Source organism: Equus caballus, chromosome 9 (assembly GCF_041296265.1).
Source record: "Equus caballus isolate H_3958 breed thoroughbred chromosome 9, TB-T2T, whole genome shotgun sequence".
Taxonomy (NCBI): Eukaryota; Metazoa; Chordata; class Mammalia; order Perissodactyla; family Equidae; genus Equus; species Equus caballus.
This window is the reverse complement of record NC_091692.1, coordinates 33,645,876-33,659,670: the sequence shown is the minus strand read 5'-3', so window position 1 is coordinate 33,659,670 and position 13,795 is coordinate 33,645,876. Positions and strand designations below refer to the sequence as shown.

The window sequence follows — 13,795 nt, the reverse complement described above, 5'->3', positions numbered from 1 at the left end:
CCAGGACTATGTTTAATAGAATTGGTGAAAGCAAGCATCCTTGCCTTGTTCCTGATCTTAGAGGAAAAAGCTTTCAGTCCTTTAACATTGAATATGATATTTGTTGTGTGAGTATATGGATTTTATTCTGTTGAGGTAGTTTCCTCTATTCTTAGCTTGTTGATAATTGTTATCAAGAAAGTATGTTGAATTTTGCTCAATGCTTATTCTACACCATTGCAGATGATCACATGGTTTTCCCACTTCATTCTGTTAATGTGCTGTATTACATCAATTGATTTTCATAAATTAAACCATCTTTGCCATAATAAATCCCACTTTGTCATGGTGTAAAATCTTTTTAATATGCTGCTGAGTTCGGTTTGCTAATATTTTGTTGCGGATTTTTGCATCATTGTTCATAAGTAATATTGGTCTGTAGTTTTCTTTCCTTGCAGTGTTTTGCTTGGTTTTGATATTAGGGTAATGCTGCCCTCATAGAGTGAATTACGAAGTGTTTCCTCCTCTTCAAGTTTTTGTAAAAGTTTGAGAAGGATTGATAGTAGTTCTTAAATCTTTGGTAGAATTCACCAGTGAAGGTCCAGGACTTTTTTATGCCTGGAGAATTTTGGTTAGTGTTTCAGTCTTCTTCCTACTTATAAGTCTATACAGATTTTCTATTTCTTTGTTGATTTGGTCTTCATAGGTTTTATGCTTCTAGTAATTTGTCCTTCCCATCTGGATTATCCAACTTTTTGACATGCAATTGTTCATAGTACTCTCTTACAATCTTTTTAATTCTGTAGATTTGGCAGTAATGTCCTCACTTTCATTTCTGATTTTATTAATTTGAATCTTCTTTCTTTTTTTCTTGGAGCATCTAGCTAGAAGCTTGTCAAATCTCTTGACATTCCCAAAAAGCAACTTTTGGTTCTATTGATTTTCTAATATCTATTTTGATTATCTCTAGTATGATCTTTATTATTTTCTTTCTTCTGCTAGTTTTGAGTTTAGTTTCACCTTCTTTCCCTAGTTCCATAGGTTGTAAAAATTAGTCTGTTCATTTGAGATCTTTTTTGTTTTTAATATAAGAGTTTGCAGCTATAAATTTCACCCTTAGCAATACTTTTCCTGTGTCCCATAAATTTTGGTGTGTTGTGTTTTTGTTTTCATCCATCTTTATGTATTTTATAATTACTCTTGTGATTTCTTTGATCCATTGGTGGTTTAAAAATGTGTTGTTGATTCTCCAAAAGTTTATGAATTTTTCCTTTTTACTCTATTATTGACTTCTAACTTCATCCCATTGTGGTCAGAGAAGATACTTTGTTTGATATCTATCTTTTTAAATCTATTGAGACTCATTTTTTTCACCTAATTTTTTACCCTAGAAAATGTTTCATGAGCATTTGAGAAGAATGTCTATGCTGTTTTTGTTTGGCAGAGTGTACTAGGTCTGCCTGTTAAATCTACTTAGCTTATTGTACTGTGTAAGTCCTGTATTTCTGTACTTATCTTTTGTCTGGTTTTCTATCCATTATTAAGAGTGGAGTACTGAAATCTACAACTTGTCTATTTCTCCCTTCTCTCAGTTTCTGTTTCATGTATTTGAATGGTCTGTTATTAGATGTCTAAGTGTTTATAATTATTATATATTCTTGCTGTATTGAACCTTTCATTAATATATAATGTGCTTCTTTGTCTCTTGTAAAATTTTGATTAAAACCCTATTTTGTCTGATATTAGTTGAGTCATAGTTTCACTCTTTTGATTACTATATGTATGGAACAACTTTATCCATATACTCTTACTTACAGTCTCTTTGTGTCTTTTGATCTAGAATGAGTCTCTTGAGGACAGTATATTAGTTGAATCATAAGTTTTTATCCATTCTGCCAATCTCTGTCTTTTGATTGGAGAGTTTAATCCACTTACATTTAAAGTAATTACTAATAAGAGACTTACTTCTGTCATTTTTTTCTATTTGTTTTCTCTATGCCTTGTAGGTTTTTTGTCCCACATTATTTTCTTCTTTTGTGTTTAATTGATATTTTGTAGTGAAATGTTTAGATTCTTTTTAAATTTCCTTTTGTGTATATTCTATAACTATTTTCTTTGTGGTTACCATGGGGGTCACACTTAACATCCTAAAGTTATAACACTCTAATTTAAATTTATAGCAGCCTAACTTCAATAACATACAAAAGCTCTGTTCTTTTATGCCTCTATCTCTACCACTTTTTGATGTTTATGTCAAAAAATTACATCTTTATGCATTGTATGCTCTCAAACAAATTAATGATTCTTTTAAATGCATAAGTCTCTTAAATTAGGTAGAAAAAATGTGGAGTTAGAAACCAAAGTTATAATAATACTAGTTTTTAGACTAATAATTAAAAACACATATTCATCTCAAATTATGTAGGCAATAAAAAAGTAAAGTTGGAAACTATAGTTGCAATAATACTAACTTTTATAATTGTCTATGTATTTACTTTTATTGAGAACTTTAGTTTTTCATATGACTTTAAGTTTCTGCTTAGTGTCTTTTCATTTTACCTTACAGAAATCCCTTGAGCATTTCTTGAAGGGCAGGTCTAACTGTAATGAGTCCCCTCAGCTTTTGCACATAGGAAGGTCTCAATTTCTCCCTCAGTTTTGAGGACTATTTTGCTACAGACAGGATTCTTATTTTACAGTTTTTGTTGTTGTTGTTGTTAGCACTTTGAATATATTGACCTACTACTTTCTGGTCTTCAAAATTTCTGATGACAAATCTTCTGATAATCTTATGAGTATCCCTTGTATATTGTCCATTTTCTCTTGTTGCTTTGAAGTTTCTGTCTTTTCTTTGTATTTTGTTAGTTTGATCAAAATGTGTCCTTGCATGTTTCTTTTTGAGTTCATCTTCCTTGGAGCTCTTTGAACTTGGATGTGCATGTTAATGTCTTTCATAAAACTTGGAAAGTTCTCAGCCAGCATGTCCTAAAATGTTCTCTCGGCCCCTTTCCCCTCTCTTCTCCTTCTGGGATTCCCATGCTTATGTTGGTTTTCTAGATGGTGTCTCACAGGTCGTTTAGGCTCTGTTAACTTTTCTTCAATCTTTTTTCTTTCTATATCTTAGACGCAATAATTTCTATTGTCTTATCTTCAAAATCACTGATTGTTTCTTCTGCTTGCTCAAATTTGCCTTTGAATACTTCTAGTAAATTTTTCACTTATTGTACTTTTCAGCTCCAAATTTTTTGGTTTCTTTTTAACTTTCTATCTCTTTATTGATATTTCTATTTTGTTCATACATTATTTTCCCAACTGTCTCCATATTTTCCTTTGAACACTTTTAAAACAATTGTTTTAAAGTCTTTGTCAGGTAGATCTGCCATTCAGGGACAGCTTTTCAGGGACAGTTTCTGTTTGTCTATTTCCTTCGAATGGGCCTTACTTTCCTGTTTCTTTGTTTGCCTCATGATGATGTTTTTGTTGAAAACTGGAAATTTGAATTTAATAATGTGGTAACCCTGGAAATCATATCCTCCTTTTTCCCTTGGTTTGCTCTTTTCGTTATTGTTTTTAAACAATTTTTTGTAGGCTGTCTCTGTGCCAATAGTTAATCTAAGGTGTAAATTTAAGGTCTACTAAGGTCTTTTCTGAGCCTGTGCCCTTTCCCTTGGCACACACTGTTGCTTTCTAACTTTCAGTGTATATACAGCTGCATTTGCATGTCCTTGTCTTTAATGTCAGACTCCCAAAAGGGAAAAAAGAGAAAAAGTAAAGGTGGAGGGAAAGAGCATAGGCCTTTTAATCCCTCCAGAAGTCACTTCTGCTAGAGAGGAAGGGACTTGCTACAATGGGGAACGGTGCAACAACGATGACTGCTCATCTCTTTGACTTCTGTGACAAGAAGCAGCAATCAGTGATCAGATCACAGATTCCCAATATTTGGAGTACAGGGTCCTTTTTTCCCACCTTACCAAGCTGCTCTAGAAACATGTGTACGGCATCTGCCACAGGGCTGGGGATGGGAGATGACTACTTGCTACTGTACTAAGAGCTGAAATTAACTACAATTTACCATTTAAGTCTTATGCTGGAAGCTGCAAGCCTTCAGTAGACACCAGAGCTCCAAAATAGTTACATCAGACAGGTTCTGCCAGTATAATTGTCTCCTAAGTGAGGAGACAATTTTCTGGTGCTTCCTACTCTGCCATCTTTCCAGAACCTTCTCCTTTCCCTTGTTCTTTAAAGAAAATGTATGTTTAAAAGATATGGTGTTAATTTTCTTCTGTTTTAACTTTATAAAAACTGAATTATAACAAATTCCATTTTCAGGTACTTGATTTTTCGTCATTGAACATTTTATTTCAAAGACTTCAGCATGCTCCCATTGTGAAACTCTGTTAAGACATGAAATAGCAGACATCTCTTGTAGACTTGTTTCACACTTTGAGAAACTACGAAACTGTTTTCCAAATTGCTGCCTTAATTCCAGACAATAAGAGATCAATTTATGTGGCTATAGTGAAGGACATTGACTATAACTTTTGACTTTTGCAATAATTGTATACAGGTTTATTTTATCACCAAAGTGATAGAAATAGAAGACAGAAGAATATCAAATAATTCACAGACTAATGCCTATGTAGAGGTCTACAAAGGATGTTCTCTGGATACAATAAGCAGATGTACATATAATTATTCCTTAAGAAATTCAATGTAAATTACTTAAACGAATATGAGATTCATAAAAGTGTCTGTTATATATGCAATTGCATGCAAAATTTTTCCAGTTCTGTGGTTGTATCACTTAGTGTTTGCTGCATAACAACTATGCCAAATTTCAGTAACTTGAAAAAATAAGTATTTTCTATTGTTTATGAGTCTGTCGGTCAGCTGATAATCCCTCCTCTTGGCTCTTGCATATTTCTATGTTCTACTGTAGGTCGCATAAGCAACTTTGCTGAATTCTCGAATATCCAGGCCCTCAGATAGGTCAACTAGTCTCCCCTCCAAATGAGCTGTTATCATCCAGCAAGATATTCTGGGCTTGTTTTTCCACTGGAAAGTTCTGAGAGAAAGTGGAAATATGCAAAGCTTCCTGAGCTCTAGTTGCACTACCAGCGTATGTTTACTTCTGCTGCAAATTAATGACCAAGCCCAATAGAGATTTATGTGATATGGAACTAGACACTTTCACTGAGAGATGTTATGAAATCTAATTGCAAAAGATTTGGATACAGAGAAGAGTTAAGAATTATGACTCTTTTTATAATCTCTACAATTTTTTTTTAAAGATTGGCACCTGAGCTAACAACTGTTGCCAATCTTTTTTTTTTTTTTCTTCTTTTTCTCCCCCAAATCCCCTCAGTACATAGTTGTATAATTTTTAGTTGTGGGTCCTTCTAGTTTTGGCATGTGGGAAGCTGCCTCACCGTGGCCTAACAAGCAGTGCCATGTCCGCGCCCAGGATCCAAACCAGCGAAACCCTGGGCCGCCGAAGCGGAGCAGGAGAACTTAACCACTCTGTCACGGGGCTGGCCCCACTACAATGGTTTTGCAAGATGTGATTTCTCCCTATCTCTGTCATCCTAAGCTTACTCTGACAAATTATCTCATTGCTTTACCACAGTAATCTTACAAAATGTATTATGAAATATAAAAAAGCAAATAAAACATCATTAACTTACTATTTTTCTATAAATAGTATTAAAATTAATTAAAAATTCTTTTCAGGCATTCTTGAAAAAAAACTCTTGAGGTAGCACATAATACTCCTTCCCTCCTCCTGTAGTATGGAATGCTTTCTACATAGCCTGCCCCTTGAACACAAATCGAGACCTTGTGTTTATAGCACTCTGCAGTATGTGTGTTTTTAGCCACTACTGGGAAGCTTAATTTGAGATTGTCACTCTGTTACAACACATGTTATTTTGTGACAAAAGACTCTGATGTTTGGAGGACACAAAATATCTTTTGTTAACTGTAACAGGGTGCTGGAGTGAGATTGAGTAAGAAGAAAGCTTGCTATAGTTTTCTTGACATCAATTGTATAATAGCTCACTCTTACTTTTTGTAAGGATCAAAGTTGATAGCATTTTTCAAATAGTGACAAACATTCCATTTAAAAAAGCCATGACGAGGGGCTGGCCCCGTGGCCGAGTGGTTAAGTTCGCGCGGTCTGCTGCAGGCGGCCCAGTGTTTCGTTGGTTCGAATCCTGGGCACGGACATGGCACTGCTCATCGGACCACGCTGAGGCAGCATCCCACATGCCACAACTAGAAGGACCCACAACGAAGAATATGCAACTATGTACTGGGGGACTTTGGGGAGAAAAAGGAAAAAAATAAAATCTTAAAAAAAAAAAAGCCATGACTGGTAAAGTTCTTACTGTTCATAAATAGAAAAACGTTGTGAAAACACATCAAAATTTACTTTCCAATCAAGTAATGATGAATTTGTCTTACAAAGTCTATGATAAAACTCTATGTTGAAATCCAAGTAGTACTTTGATAATGTCTTGCCTCATTAAATAATATTCCAGGCAGAACAATTGTTTTAAATTTCTCTATAGATGAATAGTGTTCCAAAATATTTTAGGTTTAATTTCTTTAATTTTTCCATATTTGTGCTTGATTTTGTTTTCCTTAGTGATATTTTAGTGTTTTCAGTGAATAGTAATTTATTTCAAGGAAAGCCAGTATAGGGCATATAGATAATATAAATATACCTATTTTTAATGACACACCCCAAAAAACTGAAGTCAGGAATGTGTTTTTAAAAGTCAAATATATACTCTTAAATTTCACATTTAAAAGTTCCTGTTACATTCCTAATCAAAAAATGGAGACAGATTTCTGGTTTGAACAAACTGGAGTAGAATCAGCTCTGTCTATTTCTGCCACTTGAGTACAACTTAAAATCCTGGATATCACATATAAAAAGAACATATAAAGACTGGAAAGGTAGAGATAAGAAGGCAGATCAGCCAAGGAGCTGAGAACCTGTGCAAAAACATAGGAGTGAGGGCCTTGGGATTTCTTTTTTGCCTCGTATATTCTGGGTGGCAGAAACTTTGAATCCCTCCTTTCTCCTATTTTCTTAAATGATCAATTAATCAACTTAGTTTCTTTAGGTGTTTATTTAATTCATTAGCCGTAGTGAGTTCTTCCTTTGGCTCCCTGTTGTTTTGATTTAGTTTTAATTTGGCTTCTTTGTTTCACTCACAGTGTTACATTAAAGTCTTAGCAGAGATACTAACAGTTGTTTAAAAATCAGTCGCTGGTTGTGGATTTGAAGCTGGTATGTGAACAAAAGACATTGGCTAAGATATTGAGACATTGAGTTTCCTCTCCTTTCTTCACTTTGTATACTTGGTACTGCTTGCACTTGGGGATATGAGAATGGCAGCTTGGGCATTGGATTCAAGTTTTAATATCCCCTCTCTCTATACTGATAGAAACCAGGTGTGGACCAGCCTGAGTGAGGGCAGCACGTTGTTCTCTAAAGAATGTTCCTACTCTCACATCTCAACAGCAGTCCTGTGGAACCTGGACATGCTTGTTTTGTTTTTAATTTGAGATGTTTGATGTATATTTACTATTTCAGAAGTAAACCCATAGAATACATCTATACAAAAAAATAATGGAAAAAATGGGGTTAGGGTAAATAATGTTTATGAAAAGCAACTAAAGAAACAACAAAAGCTTAAATTTTGTATTTCCTGAGATACAGTGTCGATGATTGAAGCTCAATTAATATATTCTTACTTAATACATAATTCTGAATTCTTAAACTTATAAGTCAAATCTCCTCAATCACATGCACGGTCTCCCAAGGCTGCAGTCTCCGTGTGCGCCAGGCTGCGCTCTCATCCAGAGCTTGAGGTCTTTTTCCAATTTCATTTAAGTCATTGGCAGAATCCAGTTCTTTCTGTTTGTAGGACTGATTTCTCCATTTTTATGTCGTGTGCCAGCCACCAGTTGTTCTGAGCGCCAAGTGGCTGCCTTCTAGAGGACTTAGGCATGTGGTCCTCTGCCAACAAGGGAATCTGTTCCAGGTGAATCTCTGACCCTTTGTAAGAGCTCCCACCTGACCAAGTCTGGCCAGCCAAGATAATCTCCCTCAAACTGGGTAACTCAAAAGTAAACTAATTTGGGAGATTATAGCTGCAAAATCCCTTCACCTTTGTCATCTAATGGAACCTCACTCCAGGAGTTAAATACATCATAGTCACAAGCTCAGCCCACAATCCCAGGGAGGGGATGATATAGAGTGGACACTAGGGGGAGGGAATCTAGGAGCCATTCTGGAATTATTCCTACTGCAGCCAAGAAGCTTATATTCTATTTTAGGGCTCTCAATTTGGCTAAGGTTCAGATTTCTCTGGGAAAATTATTAGAAATCTATATTCATGGGCCTCTGTATAAATCTGAATCAGATTCAGAATCAGAATATATCTACTATATCAGATGTGTGTCTGATGAGCTGTATAAGAAACTCTTACGCAGCCAGCTCCATTTCCCTGGAACTTCTCATGATAATCAATGTTCTATAAATATGACATCTCACCTGGCTAACAATTTTGTTAAAGTTTTAGAGTATTTTCAAAACTACTATTGAGTTCACAAGAAGACAAATAACATAAATGGGATCATTAAAAATTAAGTGGCAAAGTCAGAACATCATTCTAGCATTTAGGATTAGCAATGTGTTTCTCAGGCCTTGATTTACAGAGACCAACTCCTCTCCCCCAGTGTAAAACTGAGTTAACAGCTATGTCTCATTGAAAGTAGGAATTACTTCTTTGCATCAAATCAACAGGCTCTTCTTCACAAGGAATGCTTTTAAATATTATCAATAGTTTAAACTTGGAGTCTAATTCTAAAGGCTGCAATATTGGTAATTTAGATCTAAATGCCAACTACTGGCAGATGCAATTTTGGTCAAATTACTAAATATCTTTTTGTACTTCTTTTAAAGCCAATTTCCTTTAATTGTGCTGTGTAAAACTTAGTCTTATGACATTAGTCATTTGGGAAATACTTATCTTATTTCCCCTCTTGATGATTCACAAGGCTTTCAGTTACTCCTAGAAACTGACAAGGAAATGTGGCAAAATTGTATGTGAAATAAGTGTCAATGCTTTATGGAGAAAGTGAATAAATTTCAGGGTACAGATTTTATTGCTTCTGTTTTGAATGCTCACAGGACTTTTTATTTTTGCTTTCTGCATCTAGACTACTCTCCAGAATGTTGAGATTGCCAGAGGAGTGACCTCTGAAAAAGGAAACTATTGCTCTACCTAAATTCAAGTAAGACCATTACTTTCCAGTAAATTTTTTTGAATAAATTAATGAATAATTAATCCTTGTTTTCTCCAGTATTAAGTTTTATGAAGCCTCTTTATCTGGTCTAGAACAATATCAAACTTTTTTTTAAGTCTCCTAGTTTGGGGAGGGTAGCAGTACTCCAAACATATGCCAATGTTTACTAGTTAGACTGTATTTTGCATATCTTTCTACCATATATGTTTAAGCAGTTATATTGAATTTATGTTGTTCCTTTAATGAGCATCATTCATAGGAATGCACAATATAGAGTAGTTTAAAGGGGTCCATGACTCCTCATCAAGAGGAGAACTAGTGTCACACATTTCAGTGAGCTAAGGAATCCCAGAGAAAGTGTAGATATGCACTAATCCAAGGGAGGGCTTGGCAGAGTGTTTCCTAAAATGCTTCACAACATAGAGCCTAGGGAACTATCACATTCTTTGTTGTTTGTTCAGAAGGAAGGACAAAAAAATGTGAAATTAGTAAAATAAATCAAACATATCTTCAGAATGGGAGTGTGAGTCAACATAGGCAAAGCAGGTGGAGGATAACTAAGGTTTCTGAACTTGGAGCTAGGACAGGTGTTACTTTTAGAAGGACTCATACTCTGTTTTCTAGAAAGAGCAAAGCCACAATTTGGAATTGAAATCACTAAATCTATTTTCCTAATAAACTGTCACAGTATTTTCAAGTTTTTATTTCCTGGCAATGCAAGGACGTGGAGCATTGCTTTAGTGAGAATCATAAAACTCATTGTCATCTATTATGTTTAAATGAATGATAACACTTAAGGTGTATTGTGCATCTATTATTGTATTAAGCTATATTTAATTGTAATATTAAAACTGCAAGAATTCTTGAGTATATATATCTGTATGCTGTGAGACTCATGGAGTTCTGGTACTGGATGCATCCATGCAGATGGTCTATTAATGGATTTTCCAGACTGGGTTCTCTAGGATTATGGCAAAGTTTAGAGCTACTTAGGATTATAAGCAATTAGGTCTAGAGTTTTTCTGATTACTAAATATTCTATCTGACATGGAAGCTATATTGTGCTATACACTGTATTTCTCATCTAGAACACAGATAGGGATGGGTTGTTAATAGTTCATTTTCCTTTCTGCACCTAATACCAATCCCAAAGCTCCTGAATTCAGGTAGTTCTTTTCCTTATCCTTAAATTAAACACTCTATTCTCATTATTTGAGGTAACTCAGAAAATTCTAATGAACAAATTCCTAGGAAACAAAAAGAACACATTATAGTGCACCATAAATTCTGGATTATACCTGAGGATTTCAAATGAGTTTTCATAGCTGGACCTTTTTTCACAGAACTGCTCTTCCAATAAAACATCTTAGAGAAGACCAATAGATAAAAAAAATAAGGAGAAAAGAGCATTTTTATTGAAACGGGTTGGTGCTCTAGAACCGCTTGGTCTCTCTACCACTGCCTTTTTTGTTCTCTGAATCTGTTCCTCATTCCCCAAACCCCTACAAACCTTATGGACATTAATATTTCCTGGAACCTTGTGATTCCTTGGCTTCTCTGTCCTTCATTTAGAAGCCTATGTGGAAGAATTCACTGAGCAGAGACAGAGAGCAAACCATAGATGTGGGAACTGCCCAAATTATGCTGTGCTAGCCATAAATAGCAAAGTTATTGCTCTGCAAGTGTGTCGTTTATTACCTATTTAGAATTTCCCAATGTCAATTGTTTTCCTGTATGTTTTCACTTCGCCATTGTGCAAAGCCTACTCTACGTGAGTTCAAAGTATCATACATTATAAATACCAACTAAAGCCCAACAAGCGTTACATGTTATAAATGAAGAACAGGAGAAAGGCACTTGTAAGGAGAGTAACGGAAATTCATTTAAGGGTGGCTATTCCCGTCCTCAAAGCACATTCTTCTGCCATCACAAAGAATAGTTAATACTTTGTAATTTTAAAAAATACATCTGCATGCATTTCAAACATTTCTTTATCTTCTTAGGTATGTATCTTTGCCTCCCACATTTGTTTGATTTTTGAAGTTCAAACTACTTTATTGACAAGAAAAATGTCTGAATCAATATTGTTTTGAGAGAGGATTAATGAAGAGGATAAATACTAAACATGTTCTTATAACAAATAGTCTACCCACCTTGCCTATTTTCTGATACACTGCGCACATGGAAAATTTAAAAACTATATGCTTCAGAATGTACTGTTACTGAATTTCTTATAGTCTCTGACCTGATCTGTAGAATTTTCCTTGTTCATCCCATGTTTTATTCATGCTCATATTTGTCTACATTTAAAGCTAGACTGGTTTCACCTTTGAGTGGAAAATAGCCCCATGGGCAAGAGAAAATTGGATGACCAGTGTGTGAGCTGCTATCCCAGTGGATTGCCTGCCCCAACTTTGTGCTTTCTGTCCTCCCTACTTGGCTAGAGGAGATCTCAGTCTTCCTGGGCATTTTCTTTTCCTTTTTTTTCTATTTTATTTTTTATTGAGGTTATGATAGTTTAAAACCTTGTGAAATTTCAGTTGTACGCTATTATTTGTCACTCATATTATAGGTGTACCACTTCATCCTTTGTGCTCACTCTCCACTCCCCCTTTCCCCTGGTAACCACTAATCTGTTCTCTTTGTCCACAGGTGTGTCATTCTTCCAGATATGTGTGGAGTCATACAGAGATTGTCTTTCTCTATCTGGCTTGTTTCACTTAACATAATACCCTGAAGATCCATCCATGTTGTTGTGAATGGGACGATTTTATCCTTTTTTATGGCTGAATAGTATTCCACTGTGTGTGTGTGTGTGTGTGTGTGTGTGTGTGTGTGTGTGTGTGTGTGTATACACACCATATCTTCTTTATCGAGTCATCAGTCGATGGGTATTTAGGTTGCTTCCACATCTTGGCTATTGTGAATAATGCTGCAATGAACATAAAGGTCCATGGCTCTCTTTGAATTGCTGATTTCAAGTTCTTTGGATAGATATCCTGTAGTGGGATGGCTGGGTCATATGGTATTTCTATTTTTAATTTTTTGAGAAATCTCCATAGTGTTTTCCATAGTGGCTGCACCCGTTTGCATTCCCACCAGCAGTGTATGAGGGTTCCTTTTTCTCCACAATCTCTCCAACATTTATTTTTTGTTTTGGTTATTTTAGCTATTCTAACGGGTGTAAGGTGATATCTTAGTGTAGTTTTGATTTGCATTTCCCTGATAATCAGTGATGATGGGCATCTTTTCATGTGCCTATTGGCCATCCATATATCTTCTTTGGGGAAATGTCTGTTCATATCTCTGCTCATTTTTACATTGGGTGGTTTGGTTTTTTGTTGTTGAGTTGTATGTGTTCTTTATATACTATGGAGATTAACCCTTTGTTGGCTATATCATTTGCAAATATTTTTTTTCCTGGGCATTTTCTTATTGCCAGAACAGGATTACTGCAATATAAATACTTAATATTTGAATGGGTAAATTTTATACTATTTCTGCTTTCCATGCTTGAGGTTGTATGAGGCATCTGAGTTTGTACTTTGATTAGTCTTTCTGTGGTCTGTCCTCTCTTTATGTTACATATTGCACCTGCTTATAAGATGCAACTTCTATTGCTCCATTTGCCACCAGAATTGTTATTCAAATTCCCAATCGTTTCAGATGTTAGAGTTACTGGCCTCACTGATAAAATATCTCTATTTCAATTTTTGCTGACTGTGTTGTCTATCATGGATTAAATGACCCAATTATTAAACACAAAGATGTGCAGTCTTAAGCCGAAGACTGACTTCATATTCTAGGCAACTTTCTTAATGTTTTCTGACTGTGACCCACACTCCATCTGCCTTGCTTACCTCACTTTCGTTTTGGTTTTTGCTTATCAAAATATATTCCATGAGAGTTTGAGGGAAGAAATTGTAGTTTCTCTTTGTAACCCCAGATCTACCATCATGGCAAGATATATGGAGCCCCAATAAACATTTCAAAAAATTAATAAATTCATGAATATGTTTCTGGAGCTGCATTCTGTGCATATCAAAGACTTTCTCTCATACTTGAGAAAAGTCATACTACATTGAAAAAAAAATCTCTCTGATTGCTCTCCTTTCCATCTCTCAGTCAGTATGAGTGAATTTCTGGTAGCTCTCTATATTGTTTTCCTTTGTCAACAGATTAATCTCAGCTACTTTAGTCTTGGTAATGTCATCTCCCCTTATTCTGGAAAATCAGCCAAGAGAAGGTTGAATAATTCTGGTCAGGTAAAGACTATTGGTAGCCTCTTAGTGCTCAAAGTATAGTCGTGTATTTGCGTGTGGCTGTGAAGAAGATTCAAAAGAAAACCTTTAGGTCACGATCAGATACACATGGTGATAGAGAAAACAACAAAATTTCTGAAAAGAATATCATAAATATTATCACTTTAAAAGGAATATTCCTGAAATAGCTCACAGTGTTCTCATGAAGCCTCTGCTACAGTCAGTGCCTCATT

At 35.3% G+C, this 13,795-nt stretch overlaps 1 protein-coding gene across 7 annotated transcripts in view; it reads left to right on the top strand.

The window, feature by feature from the left end:
- The window catches only part of SNTG1 (syntrophin gamma 1), an 867,628-nt gene that overhangs the window by 303,541 nt on the left and 550,292 nt on the right, over positions 1-13,795 (top strand). For 5 of the 7 annotated variants that reach the window (XR_011421293.1, XM_023648630.2, XM_023648636.2 and 2 more), the window contains one exon: positions 9,214-9,288. The exons of the other annotated variants lie outside the window; for them this stretch is intronic. The gene's annotated coding sequence lies outside the window, so the exon portion shown is untranslated. The remainder of the gene's footprint in view (positions 1-9,213; positions 9,289-13,795) is intronic. 7 annotated transcript variants of the gene reach the window in all.